This window comes from Colobus angolensis, unplaced genomic scaffold (genome assembly GCF_000951035.1).
Source record: "Colobus angolensis palliatus isolate OR3802 unplaced genomic scaffold, Cang.pa_1.0 Scaffold58, whole genome shotgun sequence".
NCBI lineage: Eukaryota > Metazoa > Chordata > Mammalia > Primates > Cercopithecidae > Colobus > Colobus angolensis.
Window position 1 is genome coordinate 963,131 of NW_012119376.1, and position 23,524 is coordinate 986,654.

The 23,524-nt window shown below is 38.4% G+C and overlaps 1 protein-coding gene across 16 annotated transcripts in view; it reads left to right on the top strand.

Moving 5' to 3' along the window:
* Positions 1 to 214: 214 nt before the first annotated feature.
* PLAGL1 (pleiomorphic adenoma gene-like 1) overlaps positions 215 to 23,524 on the top strand; it is a 43,413-nt gene continuing 20,103 nt past the window's right edge. For 3 of the 16 annotated variants that reach the window (XM_011962025.1, XM_011962018.1, XM_011962028.1), the window contains exons 1-2: positions 16,723 to 16,794; positions 20,933 to 20,964. The gene's annotated coding sequence lies outside the window, so the exon portion shown is untranslated. Of the gene's footprint in view, positions 256 to 16,720; positions 16,795 to 19,425; positions 19,554 to 20,445; positions 20,570 to 20,715; positions 20,965 to 23,524 lie in introns of those variants that run through there. The other 13 variants (XM_011962024.1, XM_011962027.1, XM_011962014.1 and 10 more) reach the window with 11 other exon arrangements.

A 23,524-nucleotide genomic window follows, 5' to 3' on the forward strand; every position in this document is an offset into this window, starting at 1 on the left:
TTAAATGGGAAATTGCAATAGACTAGTAAATGGTATTAATATAAACATGCCGGTTGTAATATTGTACTGTTGTTTTGTGAAATGTTACTATTGTAGGAAACTGAGTAAAGGCTCTTTTAAAACTGCATATGAACATACAATGATCTCAAAATTATAATTAACAAATGCATGTGCAAATATTATATAAAACTATTAATTTTTATTTTTGTTTTCAGATTGTTCCTGCCTGATTCATAAACATCGTGATTGACTTTTGTAAGCTGGTATTTCAATTATTTTTATCCTCTTCCCCCAGTACCTTCTCTTCTCTAATAACTTGATAATGGTTTTTTAGAGCTCTAGAACAAAAATTGAAGCAAAACTTTTTTGTTATTTGGTTCTTACATTAATTTAAAGTCTGTCTCACTTTTTCTGGTCCTCTTAGATGATAGTTATTTTGATAGTGATTTCTGAAGTACATGTCTTGGCCTGGGGCATTTGTTTCCTTATAGTGACTTCTTATCAGAGTTATGGTTAGTGGGACCAAAGGGCAGAACTGAGGTTGTATATAGATGCAGACATCCTGTTGGGCATTAGTCTTCCTCTAAAACATATTTATGTGTCTTTGTTTTTAAATAGTCTATGAAGTGTCATTTTTGTGGAGGAGAATTGAAATATACTAAACCAATTTTAAATACATCTTTGAGAATTTATTTTCTGAGATGGTTTTGTTTTTCATCATGTTAGCAGGCGAGAAGAATATTGTTACAAAGTAACTTAACAAGGATTTGCATTCTCTGACAGACTCTAAGTCTGTATCTTGAATCTTGTTCTAGCAGGTTCTGTTTCACCTCTTTTGAAGTTACCAAGAAGACACACACCTCTAATACAGCCTTCCCGATAGAACCTACCCTGGTATACTCATTCTTTAGGATGTTAACTGATATTATATGGAAAATGAGCCTATGGTCATTTAAATTTGTGGAAAAAGCTGAGTTAAAATCAAATTAGACTTGTTTATTTCCAACAAGTGATTATCGATGGCCTTTGGTCTGTGGTGTTTCTCAAACATATTTCACCATACAACCCCTACCTCACCAAATATACCATCGAACTGGTGCTCCATGGAAAAGTTTGAGAAATTTTGCTTTAGAATTTAGAAAACTGATTTAAATGACAGAATTAATTGTACATTTTTCAGAATGATAATGAAAGAAAAGAAGGACATTTGAGCAGAATGCAAGTTGGACCATAAAAGGACAGTTGGATTAGCTTAAAACAGCTGACTTGGAGTAAGACCTAAATCATTATTATAAATATAGATATAAGACAACATAAAAATTTAAAATCTGGAAATTAAAATACATCATTGTTCATTATTCCTTGAAGATTCAGGATCTGTCCTTCCCCGTAAGACTAATGTGTCCTAATTCTTGGTGATTTTCAGGCTTTTTAGGGTCCTAACATCCTGGCTTCTCAGTTTCTTGATTTCCTCTCCTTCAATGACCTTGTCTTCCAAACTACATTAGCAACTTCCGCCCATAGTTATACTGTGGGCCTAGTCATTAATAAGAACTGCTCTCACTCCATGATCTTGAGTCCCAGCACCCCATTCTCCATCTGTCTTCCCACTCAAACACATTTTTGACTCCACCTAGACATACAACTTTTACACTGCAACACACTTCCTTCATATCTCACATCCTCCCTTATTCAATGTCAATAGCCTACCCTCTCATTAAAATCACTCATCCACTCATCTTCTCTGTCCCTCCCCTTTGCTTCGTTGTACTTAGCCATCTATATCCCAGTGCTTTGGTCTGCTGATTCCATGCATGTAGCAGTGCAGCTGAACATAGTTGGAGAAAGATACCCAGCCGTGGTCAATTTAAAGCTTACCCTTGCACTTATATTCTTAGTCCCATCTCCTCTCACCTGTTCAAGGATATAACTACAGTAGTTGTCCCTTCTCTCTCCTGCATCATGCATTCCCACCTCCTTGCTTTACTTAAAAAAAAAATTTAACTCCCATTCCTCTCCAATTACTGCTCAATTTAATGTCCCTGCTTCCTTTTACATAATTTCTCAGTTCTTTCTGGGCATTCCACCAAAGTTCTTGAGTGTCACCAATGACCTTCATATTGCAAACCCAACCATTAATTCTCAGTCCTTATCTTCCTTGACCTGTCAGAAGCACCGACCCCACTGATCATGCTGCTCTGTGAAGTACGTTCTTCCCTTGTCTTCTGAGTCTCCACACTTTCCCAACTGCTTTCCTATTGCATGTGACTACTCTTATCTTTCTTGCAGATACTTCCTCATTGTCCTGACCTCCAAACATTGGCTGTCCCAGGGCACAGTCTCTGTACTTGTTCTCTGTCGATTCTCACTCCCTAGCTGTTCCCATTCATTTTCATGGCTTTGAATACATATATGCTGGCAGCTACCAAATTGTCTCCAGTGTGGACTTCTTCTCTAAACTCAGATTCAAATATCCAATTGCTGGATGTCTGATAGGCATATCAAACCTGCACCTGAGCTCCTGAGTTCTTCTCTATTCCCAACCAAACTTCCTTCATCCTAAGTAGCCATTTACCTAGATGAGGAAGACTTTTCTTCCAGTTACACAGGCCAGGTGCCTTTGCAGCATCCTCATTTCATCTGTCTCACCCTCTACACGGCCAGCTGTCAGGAGATACTGTCAGTCCCGCCTTCCATAAATCCAGAAGGTGGCCACTTCTCCCCACCTCTTCTGCTACTGCACTGGTGCACACTTTCATCATCTCTTTATAACAGTAGCCTTCTAACTGGTCTCCTTGGTTTCATACTTTCTCCCCTAGAATTCACTCTCCACACAACAGCCTGATAAATGATTTAAAACTGTAAGTCTGATCATGTTACTTTCCTGCTCCAGTGTCTCCAGTCCCTCCCGTCTCACTTACAGAGGCTTATCAGCTCCTGTGTGCTATGGGTCCCATTACCTTTGGCCTAATCTTTTACCGCTTCCCTTCACTGACTGCTTTAGCCATACCAGTTTTCTTGTTTCTGCGTCAGTTTTGCAGTTATTGTACCCAGAAATAGCCACATGACTTACATCCTTACCTCCTTCAGATCTTCACTAAATTGTCATCTTCTCACCCATGCCTTTTTCCCTGACCAGCCTGTTTTAAATTGACACTGTTTTCCCTGCCAAATCTCTTAGGACTTCCTGTCTCTTCATTACTTTTATTTTTTTAATCACCATCTGATACATGTTTTACTTGAGCTTTGTTATGGGATACAGTTAAGCTACTAGAAACAATTAATTCAAAGATAAGCTTAATTCATAGGTATCTGTCACAAGGTTAGGAATTTTTGCGTGTTTTGTTCACAGTGGTGAATCCCCAGCACCTAGAACAATGCCAGGAAAAACAACCACTCAATAAATACTGGTTCAATGAAAAAGATAAATCTTAAAAATGAAGTTTTACTGTAATATATAGTCCGTGATATATATCCCACAATATACATCCCACAAAGATAGGAAAGTGGGATTGGGGTAAAGGGATGCTACACTAGTTACTGACTTTGCTTATTACACCCTTCTCTAGTTGCTGACTGACCACAGAATTGGGTAAATGGCTTGAGCTGGGACAGTTTATTGTAACTATAAAGCACTAAGGCAAATATAAAGGACTGGAACTTCGTACTGAGAGGACTTCTGCTTCCAGCCATCTTGCAATAACAGGAACTGGAGTTATTCTGTCGCCTAAAATAGCCTAACAAACAGACACACAGAAAAAGCCCATAAAATATATGAAACAAAGGCATTCTGACATTGGACAAGTGGCACAAGACAGTGAACCCTGAGAGAAGGAAAAAACAAATGATTTGCCGCAGGCTGCAATGCAGGAAAGCAGAACCAAACACAGCTTATCCTAGGTTGAGATGATAGAGTTAGGAATTCTGGGAGGCTGAGGCAGCTAGAATTTGAAGGACAGAGTACCAGAGAAGAGAGAGTTGGTTACACAGAGAGTGAGCTCCAGAGATCTTCAGAGGGCTCTCCCGTAGGCTTCGGCCAAGTGCTGACTAGTGCATATGTGTAAGAGAACTACCCATGGATGAGGAAAGAGCCACTGGGAAGAAAAAAGTAGCTCATGTAGGGCAGGGAAGAGTGTGCCCCTTCCCACCCTCCCACCATTCAGAGTGGAAAAACCTTGTATATAAGTGGGATTAGATGTAGTACTCAGAAGACTAATGCTTCCGCGATGAGGCAAAATTAGCCCTAGACTAGTCTAATCTGATCCTGCCTAAAAAATCTTAAAAGTAAGCTGTTCAAGACAGGTCATAAAACTGTTTTGTAAAGGGCCAGATGGAAAATATTTTAGGATATGAGGGCCATGTGGTCTGTGTTGTAACTACTCACTTCTGCCCTTCTGCTGTTAAAACAGCCATAAACAATTTGTAAGCAAATGTATTTACATGTATCAGAATGTATTCCAATAAAATTTTATTTATAGAAATAGGCAGTGGGCCAGATTTGGCCTGTGGGCCTAGTTTGCAGACACTTGGTTTGAAGGATCAAATTGTTTCAAGTAGCTTAACTGTATCCCAGAACAAAGCTCAAGGATATTTAAGGAAATACAAAATATCCAGCACCCATTAATAACGTATGCAATGTGTAGCATTCAATCAGAATTTACCGACATGCAGAGAACCAGGAAAATTCAATAGTGAAGAGAAAACTCAATAGAAATAGACCCGGAATTGACACACATCTAATAAGTGGAGATACTAAAATAAATTAAATAGGTTTAATAAGAATATTCAAATAGTTATTGTTACTATGTTCCATATACTCAAGATGGTAGTGGAAAGCATACGGTTGTTAAGAAAAGATGGAAGCTATAAAAAGACCTAAATTGAACTTCTAGACTTCTAGAGATAACACCTGAGGTGAAAAATACACTGGATAGGATTAAAACCCTAAAATACACTGGATAGCAATTAAAATTATACAAAATGAGATACTGAATGGAAAAAAAACCTAGAAAAACAATAGCACATCAGTGAGCTGTGGGACAACTTGAAATGACCAAATATGTGTGTAACTGGAGTCCCCAAAGGAGGGAGAGGACAGAAAATAAAGATATAATGGCTGAAGACATGCCAAATTTGATGAAAACAATAAATCCACAAATCTAAGTTAAATAAATATCAAGCAAACACAAAAACATGAAAACTACACCAAGGGACACCGTAATCAAATAGTTTAAAACCAGTAGTAAAGACAGATTTTAAAGCAGAGAAAAAAGACTATACATTCAGAGGAGCAAACATGACAGAAGGCTTCCTGTCAGAAGGAATGTAATCCAGAAAACAGTGGAAAAACATCTTCCAAGTACCGAAAGCTAAAACTGTTAATCTAGAAATCTATAGTTGTGACAATATATTTCAAAAAAGGTGAAACATGCAAGCACTTTCTTTGGTAGGAAAATAACAGGTGAAATAAAGACTTTTTCAGATGTACTAAAGCTGAAAGAATTAATCACCAGTAGACCCACAGTGTAAGAAATACTAAAGGAAATCTTTTTTTAAAAAAACTCTCAGGCCGGGCGTGGTGGCTCAAGCCTGTAATCCCAGCACTTTGGGAGGCCGAGACGGGCGGATCACGAGGTCAGGAGATCGAGACCATCCTGGCTAACACTGTGAAACCCCGTCTCTACTAAAAAAAATACAAAAAACTAGCCGGGGTGGCAGGCGCCTGTAGTCCCAGCTACTCGGGAGGCTGAGGCAGGAGAATGGCGTAAACCCGGGAGGCGGAGCTTGCAGTGAGCTGAGATCCGGCCACTGCACTCCAGTCCGGGCGACAGAGCAAAAAAAAAAAAAAAAAAAAAACTCTCACATTTATTATCAATTGATTTAATAAAGAAGGAAAGTAATGCCAGATAGCAGTAAAGAGCACCAGAAATGGCAACCACCTAGGCAAATACATATGATGATTATTATTATTTTTAAAAAGATGGTTTACACAAAAATAGTAGCAAATGGGGTGTATAACATATAAAAGCAAAAGGTACAACAATAATTGCACAAAGGTCAGGCGAGGAAAAAGATAAAGTTTTTGTACTCTACACGAACTGGTATAATATCCCTTGAAAGTACACCATGGTAAGGTTAAAGATATAACTATAAATTCTACAGCAACCACTAAGATATCAAAACATAGTTATAAGCCAAAGAAGATAAAATTAGAGAAAGATAATCAATTCAAAAGAAGAAAGAAAAGGAACAAAGAATAATTGAGACCATTAGACAACAAATAACAAGATGGTGCATTTCAGCCTAATCACATCAGTAAGCACATTAAGTAAGCATAAATGGTCTAACTATCATAATTAAAAGGCAAAGAATGTCAGATTTAATACACACATTGGCCGGTCCGAAGGCAGTGAGTTATCTCAATTGATTGTTCACAGTCAGATTTAATACATATAAAACCCCCTGAGAACTAACTCTATGCTGCCTACAGAAAAATGCACTTCATATGTAAAGACACAAATAGATTATAAGCTAAAGGATGAAAAAAATATCATTTTTAGTACTAATTTTTTAAAACTGCAGTGACTATATTCATATTAGACAAAGTAGAAATTAGAACAAAAAATATTACTGGGATAAATAGGGTTATTTCATAATGATAAAGTGGTGAATTCATTAAGAAGAAATGATCTTAAATGTTTATGCACCTAGTAAAATAATTTCAGTATACATGGGAAGAAATAGACAAAGTCACAATTATGGTCAGATTTCAGCACCCTTCCTTCAATAGATAATAGAGCAAGTAGTTGGAAAACCAATAAGGCTATAGAAGGCTCGAACAACACTATCAACCACATTAACTTAATTGGCATTTATAGAACACTACTCAACAGCAAACTGCACATTTTTTCCAAGCATAGCCAGAACACTTATCAAGATAGACCATATTCTGGGTGGGAAAATAAGTCAATTAATTTTAAAGGATTTAAATCATACAAAGAGTGTTGACTGACCATAATGAAATTTAATTAGAAAGGAATCTGGAAAAATATCTTGTACCTGAACATCACACTTCCAAATAACCCAGGGACACATTCTGAGACATTAAAAACATCCTAACAAATTTAAAAGAATAGAAACCATACAAAATACCTTCTCAGACTACAGAACTAAACTAGAAGTTAATACCGGAAAAAGTACTGGAAATTTTCCAAATATTTGGAAATTAAACAGTATACTTCCAAATAACCCATGGATCAAAGAAAAATCTCAAGAAAAAATGTTTAAATATTTTAAGTTAACTGAAAATGAAAATACAGTTTATGAAAGCATGTGGGATACAGCTAAAACAGTACTTCAGAATTTGCAGCATTAAATGATGTATTAGAAAAGAAAAAGAACCTAAAATCAATAACCTCAGTTTCCACCTTTGGAAACTAGAAAAAGAAGAACAAATTAAACCTGCAGTGAGCAGAAGAAGGTAAATACTGAAAAATTAGAGCAGAAATCAACAAAGTTGAAAACAGGAAAACAATGGAGAAAATCAACAAAATAAAAAGCTGGTTCTTTGAAATGATCAGTAAAATGATAAATCTCTAGCCAGGCAACCAAAGAAAAAAAGAGTACACCAATTACCAATAGTAGGAATGAAAGAGGTGTTATTCTGCTAATCCCATGGATAAAATACAGGATTAATAAGAGAAGAGTATAAATAAGCTCTCACCCACATATTTGATAAATTAGATAAAATAGACTAGTTCCTTGAAATACACATATAAACTAAAACACCTTCTAGACAGCAGACCCAGATGGTTGTACTGGTGAACTCTACCAGCCAACAAGTGTGACACAAACGAAATCAATCAGCACCATAAAGAAATGAGCTGGCTGGGTGCAGTGGCTCACACCTGTAACCCCAGCACATTGGGAGGCCGAGACAGGTGGATCACTGAACGTTGGGAGTTCGAGATCAGCCTGGCCAACATGGTGAAACTGTGTCTCTACTAAAAAGACAAAAATTAGCCTGGCATGGTGGTGGGCACCTGTAATCTCAGGTATACAGACTATACCTGTAGTCCCAACTACTCAGGAGGCTGAAGTGGAGAATTGCTTGAACCTGGGAGGTGGAGGTTGCAGTGAGCCGAGATTGCCCCACTGCACCCCAGCCTGGGTGACTGAGCCAGATTCTGTCTCTGAAAGAAAAAGAAAAAAGAAAAAGAAATGAGCTATCAAACCACGAAAAGGCATGGAAGAAAATTAAATGTGTATTACTAAAGTAAAAGAAGCCAGTCTCAAAAGGCTGCATACTATATAATTTCAACTGTATGACATTTTAGAAAATGCAAAATTAGACAGGAAAAAGATCAGCAAAACTTCTCTGTATGATGTTATAATGATGGAGAACTGTCACAAAGTTTTTCAAACCCATAGAATATATAATACCAAGAGTGACCTCTAAACCATGGATTCTGGGTGATAATGATGTGTCAATGGAGGTTTATCAGTTGTAACAAATGTACCACTCTAGTGGGGGATGTCGATAATGGAGGAGGCTAAGTGTGTTGGGAGGGAAGGGAGTATATGCGAAATTCCTGTAACAGGCTCAATTTTGCTGTGAACATAAACTTCTCTAAAAAGTACTCTATTTTTAAAAAAAATCAAAAAGGAAATTAGAAAATATTTTGAACTGAATGAAAATGAAACCAAATTTTCAAGTGACTAAGATGCAACTTATAGCAAAGCTCAGAGAGGAATTTGTAGCACTACATGCCTGTGTTCGAAAAGAAGAATGGTGTCAAATTAATAACTCATCAGGGATTGTCATAATCATCTTCAAACATCTGAATGTCTTTCATTTAAAAAATGTGTTTCTTTCATGTTGTGAGAGAAGATAGAATTAGGGGTGGTTACCTATATAAAGGAACTCAGCTCTTAGGACAGAAACAGTTATCATACTTCACTAACTCTGGGCTGAGTTTCTTTAGCTAGACATAGTCCTTTAGATGTTCATAAGAGTTCTTTTAAACTGTTTCTGATATAAATGGTAATAAAGAAAATATTCTAAAATATTAACAGGGAGTAAATTGCACATTTCAAGTGATGTGTTGTATAGTAGGTAATGCAATATACCTACTTACAGAATGCAATATACCTACTACTTATTACAGAACAAGCAGTCATTTTAAAAGTCACAGAACTGTAGAATTAGAAGGTGCCTTACGTATTAATATTATTAAGTCAAACAATAGTGGCTTCAGCTCCCGGCCTCTTTAATATCAAGGCCTTGGATGAAATTTTTAAAAGGGGGTGAGGGCATCCATGTAAGTTTTCAAATGAACAAAAAGCAGTATAAGGAGAACTAAATCACTGAATGAGATATTCAGAATTCACCAAAACAAACAAAAAAAAGAAATCTCAGCCTCAAGGGCGACCAGGAATATTCCAGAAGTACATCTGTACTAGATAAAAGGTTGGATAAATGTCACCTTCTCTGCAAAACCTTTTCTGGTTCTCCCAGTCTTAGTGGCCTCTGTCTTCCCACAGTATTCTGTACACCCTGTACTGTGGCATCTCTATGCCACCACCCAGTAATAGGATGTCATGAAAAATGAGACAAGGAATAAAAAATAAGATTTGCTGTTTACCACTGGCAGTCTTCTCTTGTGCTAGAAAATAAATCTGTTTTCTCTTAGTAATGTGAGGGTCAATGAAGTAAGATACGTGTTCTTTAAAAACATGAAAGTACTATCTACAGACAACAAATATCCCTGTGTGTATTTTTCTCTTCAAGTGGTAACAGTCTGTGAATATCTTCCTGTTACCAATACATTTCTACTTGAAATGGCTAAGTGGCAAGAAGTAAAGCTGAATTGTGCAGAAAAACCACACTGCTGCTTTATAGTAGCAAGGATTTGCCTCAATTAGCCTTTTAAAACGACACTTCAATTAGTGTTTCTGTTTTGTATAGTAGTTTCTTTCTGTTTTATAATAGTTTGATCTTGGTTCATTAGTTGCCCCCCATAAAATCCTAGATTTGAAAGCTAAACTTTTAATGCAAGGAATCATGCAATCTAGACTGGATGTTAAATTTTATGTCTTTTTCTTTAAAAGAAATTTTTCCTTTTAACAAGCTTTACACTGTTTTGATTTTCAGCATTGATAATAGCTATAATTATTGAACTTTTGTTGTATGTCAACACTGTTTTAGGAGCTTTATATAAGTTATCTAATTTGATCCTCCACAAACCCTGTGAGGTTATTATTCCTCTTTTACAAATAGGGAAACTAAGGTTCCAAATATATTGTTAATTGTTTAATTTATGAACTTATTACAAAGTGACACTAAAATTTAAATACAGATCTGACTCCGGAGTCCGTACTCTTAAGCAACTGCCTCATTGAATGGAAGTGGTACAATGCATTGGCCTCAAAAACTAGGATGACTTATTTAATATAGCCTTGGTGAGAGAACTTCAGTGAATAATTATATCCCCAGTACATGGTAGCTGGTATAATGGAAACAGCATGAGACTCAAAGATAGAATACTTGAATTTAAAGTTTTAACTGCTGATTATTAGTTCCATGACTTTGGCAAGTCAGTTTACCTCTCTTGAGCCTATTATCTCCTCATTCAAAAATAGATTAATAGAACCGTCTCTCTCAGGTGGTTGAGGTGGAGATCCAGTGGATAATGTTTCTCAGTGTTTTATAAATGCTTTTGAAAGATACATAAATGGATGAATAAGTGGTTTTGGTCATTTGCCATAGACTTTCTTTCAGTAGTATTTTTCCTGAGTGCTTTAAAAAAAACAATTTGATTTATAGAAATGTAGCGAGTTTCCAGAGAATCTCTACTAAGTTACAGAGTGATCATTATATAAGGAAGTTCTACTCGTAAGCCGGTTTCTTTGACGAGATACATAGTTTTTGAGGAATGGTATTTCATTGGACTGCCTCAAGGAATTCTTCACAGATATTTCTGTCATCATTTTGGAAGAGTGGGAAGACAGCGGGGTTAAATGTGTCCCCTAGGCCCAAAGCAAGTCATTGCCAGAGTTAGCTTTAAGGTTCCTAATTAATTGTCACACCATTTCTGTCAAGGCTACCTTTCCTGTGCAGTTGAGAGTTCTGTATATGCAAAGTCCATTTCTGTCCTAATTTGAATATAAGGAATGTCTTTTCTCCTTGAGGGCTGTTCAGCTCTCTATACAAAATAGCATCTTTGACAGTTCAAGGTGAGTAATCGGTGAATAGATGGCCCTGGAGGTCACTGGTGACCGCCCCTCCACCCCACTACCGAGGTTAGTACTGACGCCTGTGGGCACATGGGAAGGTTGTGTTCTGCCTTACCCAGTGGGTTCATACCTTTCATACCAATATTGTTTATTTTCTTTTTGGTTTCACAATTTTGAAACTTAACCCATCGATTCCCATGTGTACTCAGGATTAGTGACAAATGGAATGGAGCACAATGAAATAAAAGCATTCTGTCATAGACTTCCATGAAGGTGTGAAATAAGCAATTCAGAATTCAACAGCGAATTTTGAAACCTCTTAATTATATTTGTTCCGTGTAGGTAAACCAGTCAGAATAATTCATTTTCTTTCATAGTCCCTCTTGCTGTCCCTCTCTCCTTAACTAACCATCCTCATCCCAACAAACACACAACTCATTTATACACACAGGAGCTTGGATTAACCAGTTTGGGTGATTACCTGGATCCAATTAAAAAAAAAAAAAAACTATTATATCTCTGTTCACACTTTTGTTGTACAAACAGAATTTATGCAAACTAACTCCATCTTTAAGTTGTGTTGCCTTCCCTGGAGATCACCCCTTGGGTAATCCTAGAAACTGCAGCTCTGGAGATCAACCCTTACTAAGGTAACCCTAGAAACTGCAGCTCTGAATTCATCACGTTGTAGTAGCTTACTGGGTGTAGCAGACTGGCTTTAGCACAGCAGTGAACTAATAGAGGCTGCATGTATAGCCAGCTTCCTCTGACTATTAAAACGAACTATTCAACTGAGAATAAAGTTTCCATATAGTTTGGATATGGTGACATGAAAGAAGTTGCAGATTGTTCAGTGAGACCGTCGCTTGTAGGGTTGTAGGATGGAGGAAGAAAGGGAGAGTGAGAGGGAGAAGTTTATTTATGGAATGTCAGGGGGCCATTGAAGCTCAGCAGGCCCTAGAAGCAGAGGACTTCCCCCCGTGCTTGTTTTCTCCCTCTGACCTTGGATGAACTAGCGAGCAGTATATTATGCTGTGTGATTGTGCTGGTTTGTCATGGTTAGCATTCTGGACTGTCACTGGAATGTAGGAAACGGATGAATTTGAATTGAACCATGAGGTGGTCTGCTGGGCCCTCTCCTTGTCTCAAGGAAACCTGTCGCTGTTTGTCTGGGCTGGGCCTAATGAAAGCAATGGAGGGAAAGAGAGGTGGGCCTTTGATCTCTTTGTTGCAGCTGCTCCCTGGGAACTCGCTGAAATCAATGCCCTGTTTTCCTGAAGGAATGAATGGCTCTGCCTAACTAGCTTTGTGAAGCCATGGGGAATTCACTGCCTCTGTTTATTGACAGCTGAAAAGGAGCACATGGGGTGGAATGGACCTTCTTGTGAAAACCAGGCACAGGGAAAATTAGACCTCAATTTAACACAGAGGAATTGGGAAATTCACCCCAAAGGAGACGGGAGTTTCTCATGCTTACATTAGAATTACTCAAGTTTGGGGCTAGTGTGTAATGAACAATGGAGGTTTTGTCACAACTATGTTATAAGTAGGAATATGGTCTGCATAATAAATAATGTTAAGTAGAAGTTGATTCTCTACCCTCCCTCTTTTTTTAAACACAGAAGTAGAGAAAAACAAATATTAACCATGATACAATCAGGTGATTCTTTTATTTTTGCCTCGAGAGAAAAGAAAACAGTGATACAGTAAGCATTATTGATATTATATGGAAACTCTCTAAAATTCATCTTTCATTTGTTATATTTTAAAACATCTTTGAACTTGGAAGCTATATTCCACTCAAGCCAGTGATTCATGCCATTCTGGATTGTGTGCATTGCATGGAAATATTACAATAATATATTTATTTTAAAATATTTATATTCCTAGGATATTGTAACTGGACGTGTGTGTCAAACAGAAACTGGCTAGTAGACCAAGATTAGCGCCTGGCATTGCAATAGTTGATAAGTCTTAAAATTACCACCTTTATAGTACACACTAAAGAAAAAGTCTTGAGTTTATCACAAGGAAACATCTCTGAGATACCTTCTTTCACATCTCCCCTCACTTGCTTGATTTCCCAGGAAGAATTTATGGCTTCTTCCTTTGGCCCCCAGCCCTTTGTGTACACCTCTATTATAGCACTTAACACATGGCCCTGTAGCTCTTTATTTAGGTGTATTCTTTTAGCTGGAAGTAAAGCAGCTGTGTTGTATTCATTTTTATATCTCAAGCCTAGCAGAGCTCTTGGCTCAGTAAATGTGAGCTGAATGAATAGGGATTGCTGGCTCTCTCTACATTCCTTAGAAAGTAATTATTTATCCCAGTTTCAACTGCAAATACTAAATTTTAGGAGGACCTGATTGGTCTGTTGTTACCTGATTGTTGCTACTGCTTTTTAAAATTCTTCCTCTGTGGAGAACTATTACGCCCTTTTTTGCTTTAGCAAGTTTGTCAGGCAGTTCACAGCCTCTAAAAGAAGCATCACCAGTGTGTGGCATTTTTCTTTTCAGATCCAAGCTCTCTTCTCTGTTATTCTTTCCTAAAAATAAACCTCAATGTAATGTTTAGATATTTCCATTAAGAAGATGAAAAAGTTTTTCATTTAGAATTTTGTAGACTTTCACTTGACCAAATTTAGTGGTTGAGATGGATAAGGCTGCCATTTTACATGATTTAATTCTATGATGTAATGTTAAATAATGGCAAAACTCAAAACCTCCCTTGACAATTTCTTTAACCAGATTTACTACCACTGCATGTTTTGAATTCCTTATCAGATAAAGCAAACAAACAGCTTTGCTTCTTAGTGAAAAGTCTAAGGGAAATTTTGATTCTAGAGCACTGACTAGTGTGATTTCACAGAACCCTAGGACAAAAACAATTTTTTTAGCTATTCTCAACTTATAACCTATTTCTTTTTAAAGCCAGAGCTTGAAGTGGGAAATTATTGTCAACATTTTTTGGGAAAATAACATCTTAAAATCATAATGGAAATTTTTAGAAAGTGTTGTAGGAGGGAGTAAGTAAGCAGACAAGTACAGGAGCGGGCTAATACTTTACTCTCCATGTTATTTTTGTTTTATGTTCACTACCAAGATTATTTTTAAAGAAACTTATTTGCAGTTCTGTTTTGATTAATGGTAGAGGTGAAATTCACATTTGTGAATTGCAGGAGGAATCTCCTAGAGGAAGGGGCACTTGTATGGGTTGTTACAAATAAGATCGAGTCAGCGGGTTGTGATTCTGAGATTTTAGATTTCTCATGAAACAGAAAAATTACTATGACTTTGATCATTGGTAGACTGTCACCCTGATAAGTATTAACTTGAAGATTTAAAAAAAAAAAAAAAAGCATGAAGCATAGCACTTTAGGCTTCATCACTTGACTGCTCAATCCTCCCAGTTTCTGGAAGTAATTTTGTGTGACTTATACCGAAGTAGGGAGAGGCAGAGAGTGGAGGGAATGTAGGAAATCAAACTGCATCTTTTCCATTTGATGTTTCAGCTTTCAGCAGTGAGGCATATCTTTGTCTACATTAATAAAAAAAGAACTACAGACAGGCCAGGAAAGTAACTGCAGTTAAAAATTGTGTTCTTGCTCTGCTTGTAGAATCAGATAACTTCAACTATGTGATTCTTCAGAAAAGAGCCTTTTTCTTTAGACTGAAGACTGCTGTAATATCCCAGAAGAATAATTTCAAGTAACTTAAGAGTCAAACCCTCAAAATAAGCTTGGGAATGGACATATGTTATGTCTGTTTGTTTACATGTGTGTTAATCTACGTAAGCTAACTTCCTAGTAGAAAAATACCAGATATTTCCCTCTTAGACAGTTTCCCGTCCACCCAGACTGACCAAATAAAGCAGCCCTAATAAACATGTATCTAGCCGTTGAAAACAAGACATCCTCCTTACCACTAGATTTATTTGCAAGAAAGCTATTCTGAAATACAGAACTATTTAAAATTAATGTGTCAGTTGTATAAGATCAGATATGACTATTATAAAGCTCATCTGTAATAATTAGATACCTAATCATTTGTAATTAATCATTTATATATTAATGAGGTTGTTAAAATACTTAGTACATTTTAAGTAGTTTAAATGTTTACTTTCCAACATTACATATTGTCTCCTTTAGTGAGACATTTTTCTGAAGGAAAAACCTCAATTCAGGAGGAAAAACCCCAACTCAGCTTATACCTAAAAGTTTATGTCTTTTGCATTAGTAAGATTCAAATTCATATCATTCTGTTATTTTAAAAACACATACAACAGCAGCCTTTTTGTTCAAGGCATAAATGTGGGCTACTCAGAGAAGGAGGTTACTTAGGGTTGGTGCTCAAGTATTCATCCAATTGGATTACACTGCTAATCAGTAATGAATTTATATCTGTGGAGGTGAGGGTTGATGGGTTTAAGTTATTGATCTATTTCCTGTCTTCATTATTTTCACTGAAAGCTATATTTCCATCTCTTTTCAGTCTGTAAACATTTCGTTGCTGCCCTCTCATCATTTGCTGTCCAGTTTCTGTCCTTTTCCTTATCTCAAGGTGAATGATTGGGTCTGCACAGCAAATTCTTGTCTCCAGGCCTCTGCTGATAATAGTGGTCTTGACTTTTTAAAAAATTTGAAGTCAAGCCAAAGTGGGGTGTTTTTTCCCCCCATATTTTGTCTTTTAGTGGTGTTTACTTCCCTCCCCCTCTTCACCCTCATCCCTGCTGAGGTTCTTGTTTCCCTTACCCAAAGGAATAGTGTTCTTCTTAGTTGACACTCTTAAAAAGATTAGTTGACACTCTTAAAAAGGTTCTGATTATCTTTAAATTTTTTTTTTTTTTTTGGTAGAGACTGAGTCCTGTTATGTTGCCCAGGCTTCTGTCTCAAACTTCTGCCCTCAAGCAATCCTCCTGCCTTGGTGTCTCAAAATGCTGGGATTGTGCCCAGCCATGATTATCTTGTAATTTCTGCTTGAAGCTGTGAGGTATTTTTACTTGGGGTCTCTGAAAAATAAATACAAATACATGAATACTCCCTGCTTACCAGACAGTGTCAAGCATTTATCTCAAATTAGGTTATTTAATTCTCAAAAGGGTCTTGTGATGTGGCTGTAATCGTTATTGCCATTTTACAGGAGAAGAAGCTGAGGTAGAGAGAGAAAACCAATTGCATGAGGTCTCTAAGTGGCTCCAGGTAGCACCAAGATTGAAATCTAAGCTTTCTGGCACCATCCTGTGGTCTTCACCACATCACTGTATAGCGTCTCTAAAACTAAAGACCCCCTAAGGAGTTAAATGTGTGCCTCTGGAATGCTGGGATATGGCATTACAGCATAGCATGTTGATGGAGAGAGATTTTGGACCCCTAGTATCCTTGAACTCATATTCTGATTAGGTAAATTTCAGCATTAATAGTACCAATGTGTTTTTTTTCTTGATGCTTTAAAAAAAAAAAAAAACTCTTGATACTGTTTTTTTCTTTAGGATTGCTGTCACGTCTAATGTGGCTTCTGTCTCGTGTCACATCTGAAACTCATCTGTACCTCACTTAGAAAGGTAAATACGTCTGTGCCGAACCCTCCAACTCCTGCCCCCCAGCACTCCCGCCATCAGTCATGGCTCTGTTCTCATTCTCTCCTCACATTGCAGCACAAACCAGAGCCCTGGCCTCCTCCACAGGAGAGGGGCTTATGTCCCAGAAGAAACTCTGTGAGAGAATTTACATTTGAGGAACTTCAGGCTTTGAGGGGAAAATAAGGTTGGGGGATTAAGATGTGGACTTAAATGAAAGCCTGTTTTTCACTCTAAAAAAATCAAGAGGACACGCTAAGAATGATCATTGCTATTTATTTGTCTTAAATTAGAAATCATGGGCATTGTACAGTTGATTTTTACTTATCATGACTTGCTCACTAGAAACTTCTTGTTCTCTTTCTGTTATATTTTAAAAAGATGTTTTTAAATGGTTTTATCTTAAAGAAATATTAGGAAAAAAACTGAGATAGGGTCCACTATTTAGAATCAGACATCCAGAACGTAACATATGGTACAATTCAGAGTCTCTAAACCACTCTTCTAAAATCATAATGTGAGATGATTCTCAGCTTGCCAAATTTTCTAGAGTTATGAAATAGGTTATGTCGCTCAATCCAGTGTTTATTTGAGGGAATTCATGGTTGGCAGGGGCCCATTATATATCAGAAGTTTTTATTTCTTATTTTCTACCACTCATGTAAAGATTAGGATTTGTTTTAACCGCCTATTTCAAGATAATGATTCCAAATCCCAGCCTTAAATTTCATATCTAACATGGTTGTTGTTTTTCCCTGTCATATACATTAATTCTAGGTTCAAGGCCATGTCACCCTAAAGCAGCCCTCACTTGTTTTGCAGCTGCAGTGCTGTTGCTTAACCATAACTCTTGGCCTCTCTCCAGACTTTTTTTTTTCTTTGCAAAATATCCTTGAAGGTCATAATGGTGTATTTTTTAAAAATTCCAGTTGTCTTTGTAAGTTTTCTTATGTCCCATCTTACATTCGATTCCCCCCGCAAACCACTCACTAGATAAACCACTTCCCGCTCTATTCTTTATCGTGAGGCTGACTTCTAGGAAGGCTGTCCACAGCTGCCCCAGTCGGAAGGCTAACCAGGAGAATATTAGGTCGTGTGTTTGGATTCCTGTTCTCCAAACGATTCTAATTAAAACTAGTCCACTACCCCCACCAATATGTTCAGAAGGAAAAAAATGTAGCAAAATCCCCAAATGCCCTCAATCACTTCATTATACCATTTGAGTAACTTTATGGCACCTGCAGGACCAGTTCATGCCAGGCCCATTTGTAACTGTTTTCTCTAGTTAAACATGATATTGCCATTAAAATCTCAGTAAATAGGATTACGATGCTTAAGAATCTAGGAATATGTGAGAAAATGTGAAAGCACAGGGATAGTAGACATTTATTTTATAAACACATGCTAGGAGACGGAATTGTGTCATGATGATCCACATTAAAGAAACATGATTGAAGCAAATCCATTATGTATACTCTGACTTTCTACTATATATATATATGTTACTCCAAAAAAAGTTATTCATGTTTCCTAGTTGTGAGCTTACCCATCATGTAAAATCAGCCCTAACACTTTTTATTCACAGGCCACATCTACTTCGTACATGTATTTTGGACTTGGTACCAGTCCTTGTGCCTCTAAATATACATGTGTTATGCATAATCGTAGAGCAGATCTGCAAGATATATAGATATACCCATTTTATGGTGACGGAGACTGAGGCTTAGAGAAGTTATGCAACTTACCTAAGGTTACACACCTTCCAAGTAGCAGAGCCAGCATTCGAACTTAGATCCATCCAACTCCAAAGCCAGTGCCCTGTACACTAGACCACACTGTCTTTCTACCAGCTGGTTGGGTTTTTTAACTAACTGTAGGAACACAACCTAGTATTAAGTAGAGTGTGCATGCCGCATAGTGGACTGAGGTAGAGTAAAACTCATTATTGTACTACTTTTAGGTAAGAAAATGTATTATCTAAGGAATATCATTAAAATTTCCTTACTTCCTTCCATGAACAAACAAAAAGTTAAAATGAAATCAGTGGTGGGATGAAGGGAGTTGGGGATCATAACATAGGAGTGTTAAATATTAAAATTAGAAAAAAAGTACATTTCTCTATCAATGTTTAAAATGCTAGAAATTATACATGCTTATACTATAAAAAAGGATACTTTATTTGGGGAATAACTTAATTGACCCATGATGTGGCATTTACCAAGTTAATTTTTCACTTTTTGTTCCAGCAGTAGGAATTAGAGGGGATTCATAAAACACACAATCACCATGTAAATTGAAACCACCTTAAGATCATAGTCATCTTATGTTGTTTCCCTAAAATGGTTCTCATTTGCCCCACATATTCAAATCAGAGTGCACGAAGATGTTGTTCTAAGTCAGGGAAGATTTAGAATGCTTTGTGAACAGCTGTATACTGAACTTCGGAGTTCAGTTATTGCACTTATTTGTGTGTGTGTGTGTGTGTGTGTGTGTGTGTGTGCGCGCGCGCGCACAGTCGGGTTTTTTGTTTGTTTTGCTATGTGAATTACTGTTTGGCCATTTTAATGTATATAACTCATAAATCCAGGAGGATAATCTGTATGTCTGCTCTCTCAGTTTCTTTCTATAACACAAGCCTGAACATATTGCTCTCTTGATTAAAAGCTTTCAGTGGTTCTGATTAGACAAGACTTTTCGTTGCAGTCGACAGAAACCTAATGGGACCATTGAAGAATTCCAAACAGGCAAGTGACAGGAATATATCTGCATGTTAGAAGAATCACCCTGGCAGCAGCATTGTGATTAGAATGAAGGGGAACCATCCAAAAACAGAGAGACTGGGGAAGCAATATGGATCTGCCTCTAGCGTGCAGAAATCTCTCTCTCCACTGACGTAACTGACACACTAAGCTTGTGGCTTGTTTAAAGGAAGCCACATGAAAATTGAGTTTGGGACAATACAATAGAGTGAACTGGTTCTCCATTCTCTAGGATCCCTCCCCATGCAAACCCCCTATCCCTGCCAAGTTTCTGGGCACCACAGATTGGAAAGTAGCCTCCTGTAGGTAGTTGCCCATGTTAAGTGGTGGGGTTAGGGCTGGGCCATGCAGGTGTTCACTGACTGTCTCTTTCTGTCTTCCCTTCTTGGTCTCACCTGTGTGGTGTGACAAGGGAAGCATGTGCCAACCAAGGCTAGACCCTTGAGAGACCAGAGCAGCCCCACTTTCAGTAAAGCAAGCAACCTCTGCTTACTTGCCCAACACACCCTAGCTTCCATGTTCCTTGCCTTATGAGTTATCTTCTTGGGTACAATTTAACACAGTATTCGCACCTCCTTATAACTAAAATAGATAGAGGGGGCTTTGTGCCTCAATCCCTAGCAAACCATCTTGGCAATCTCTGCCTCTGCAACAGGGCACTTGCTCCCCGGGCAACTCCTTTCCCAGGTCATCTTTCCCCTGGACATGCCCATCAGATTTAATAGTGTGCCTACTTGGTAGGAAAATGGGGTCCCTGGTTACTGATTCTTGGGAATGTGAGGTTCTCCCAGCCAGAGCTCTCGGCACTAAAAGTTCTAGTCTCTGTAATGGCCAGCACGTCTTTGGCGTATCTAAAATCCTCTTCAGTTTCCACCAGGGCCTTTATAAGCTTCTTTTGAAGGTCTCAGACATTCAGCCATGGAGCTCAAGTGGAATTTGTTTGGATGACATGACTGATTTCAAAGCCCGGACCCCTTAGACATGCCCATTTAGTGCTGCAAGTACCGATCATCACTGCAACATCTTACAGTCAACAAATTTGACATATTAAAGATTTATATCCTTTCCTCTGGGTTAGGAATCTTCTCTCCCATAAAGCACCTCATTTTCCAGCACACAATCATTTCCATCTTATGGAAATCATCCCTCCCGCTCTGTGCCAGCATGCTACGCTGGGAGGCACGTCCAGGCTTGGGAAACAGGGGTGTCCTGGATCTCATGACTTTAGCAGCACCAGCTGTTCTCTTTCCTCTTCCAAGTAGACTTCCGTTCCCCCCGCTACTTGGGTGTTTTTGTTTATTTTAGCAATTCAGAGCTGATGATAAAGACCTTAAAGATAACTTTGTGTGTCTCTCCCTTTCTAGGTATTTGCATAGGAATCAGAGGAGTTAATCTTGTGAGTATACTCTAACATCTGCCCTTGTTTCCTTCCTTCCTTCTCTATCTGCCTGAGGGTTTTAAAGCATAAGCCTGCTGCCCTCCCCGCCACCCCACCCCTCTGCCCTGGGTCACCAGAGCCTAAGCAGAGTCCGTGCTCCTCTCTAACCAAGCGGTGGCTTTCTTTGAAAACTAAATCAGCTCCAGTTCCAGCAGTTGTAGCTAGTCTATAGCACAGATATGCACTGTTCTAAGATTCTGCACTTTATTGAGGTGCCCCACAAGTCTGCATTTCACCTCAGATCGTCAAGTATGCAAGAAGCATTAATGTTTTCATTCCCCGTAATGAAAACGGACTCCAGTTCCCATTCTGCCAACCTAGAGGAAAATTTCATGTCAGTAAGTTTTAGGTGCTTCCCCTTCCCCCATGGAGTGTGTCCTAGGACCTGGAGATTTTCATGGCCTCTGGAAGATGAGGAACCCACCTCTGACCTTCAGTTTATCAAAGCAGTGATTTATTGAATCCTTGTAGCTGTCTGCCTCAGGGTCGCCAGTGAGGGCTGGAAACCTCCTGCCTCAGGTCTGGCCTCCCGAGGCACACTCTTCATGTAGCTGTCTTCTCAAGGATTCTACTCATTGCCTTAGGAAACAGAGGGGTGCAAGGGCCTCTCTTGCTGGGGGCTGACATATCTCCTTATCAGGCCCTGGGATGGGGGGGTTGGCCATGGGGGGATGGTAGGGAGAGTGTCATTTTGGCAGCTTCTCCTCTGCTTCTCCTTCTGCCCTCCCAGAAGTTCCAGCAGAATTTCTTCTCTAGGTTTAGATATTGTTAACAAAGACAGACTTCTTCAGGATGCTTCTGTCTTCAGCTGGATGAAAATACAAGGGATTACAAAGGCTGCCACCTGTTTTAAATGAGCTAGAAAGGAAAATCATTGGGAATTCAAACAAAGTAAAATTCCAAAGTTGTCGTGCTATGCCAATTTGGAGGCCCTAATAAAGGCAAAACATCACTAGAACAGTAGGTAGCTATAGGAATTAAGAGAAGAAAACAGATTTGAGAGACAATAAGGTTGTAAAGCTTAATCTCTGAGAACAATCTAGACTGCAGAGCTTCTAAGTTTGGAGAGGCTGGGAAGTGACATGGGAAGAGGCTGACTTTTGACATGCACCCTGGATTCATAGCCCAGCTTAACTGCTTGCTGGCTGTAGGATGATGGGCAAATCGGCACAACTTCTAAGCCTTAGTTTCCCCTTTAGTCAAATAGGGTTAATGCTACCTACTCATGTGGTTGTTAAGGGTATTAAGTAAAGTTCCTAAAACAGTAGCCATCACCTGGTGAGGATCCGGGAGCCCCGATGGCTATTGCATAACGGTACCATTAGAACAGGCAGTGCTGGAGGAGGAGCAAGTCTGTGTGTTAACGTTTGAAGCCCACCATGTGACCTTGAAGGGGCACTGCAAGGTATCCGAGAGTTGCAGGAGGGAGGTAGATGTATTAGTCTGGAATTTGAAAGAAAGTTCAGGATTGAAGATAGAGATTTGGGAGGCTTCTGACTTCAAGGAGTAATTGTAACCTTGGGTTATGTATGCATGGGGTCCCCCAGGGAGATCATGTATAATGGGAGAAGGTAGAAGACCAGCTGCCAGGCCCACAAATCTGTTCCAACTTCGAGTGACCCCTTAACACCATGCCCCTCAGTGTCACCTTTAAAATGACATCATTGCTTGGAGGTGAATCTGAATATCCCACTCAGGGTCTTCATTTCAAAGATGTAGTCTCATTGTTCACCATGATCCATCTTGCTGAAATAAAATTTAGTTGTCTGTAATCTACCAAACCGGGTGGGCTCCTTTCCATCTGGAAAATAAAACATATTCGAGAGACTTTTCAAAAACAAACCTTGTACATGGTCAGTCTAGAGGATTCTTTCACTGAGAACCAGGGCAGACTTCCCAGTGTTTGAGGGTTGCCCAATTCTTTCCCACTCAAATCATTAGAAATAAAAAAGTCAGTTTGGAGAATTTGCTTAAGTAAAACCAGAAGTCGCTAGAAGTGAACGAGCTGAAACTGGAAGGAAATCCCTTTGTTCAATGTGGGTTTCAGTGAATGCCCAGCAGGCGGCTAAACCAGTTCATTAAGAGAGAAAAAGACACGTTCTTAAATGCTGCTCTCAGAAGCAAATGCCTAGAAAAACATATTGTGACAGCAAAAACACATCCTGGAACTCATACACCCTAGATTCGTGAAACTTTGGTTTTTGTCATCAACGAACAAACACACTTACCAAAAAATATTTCCCCCTTCATTTAAAACAATTAACTAATCTGTTTACCATCTGCCAGTCTTCACTCCTAGAAAAATGTGATTCTTCTTGTTACTGTGGAACTCGGAAACATTTATCTGTAGGATTGTTTAATTTTATAGGATCACTTTTAACCACATACTTAAAAAAGAATAATTGACGTTATGAAAACCCTTTTTTCCCTCTGCTTTAGAAATTAAATTCTGACCTGAAAAGCAGTCTGCAAGTAGCATCCTGTCAAACTGAGATGTGTTATTTTTCCTGTCTCTTCT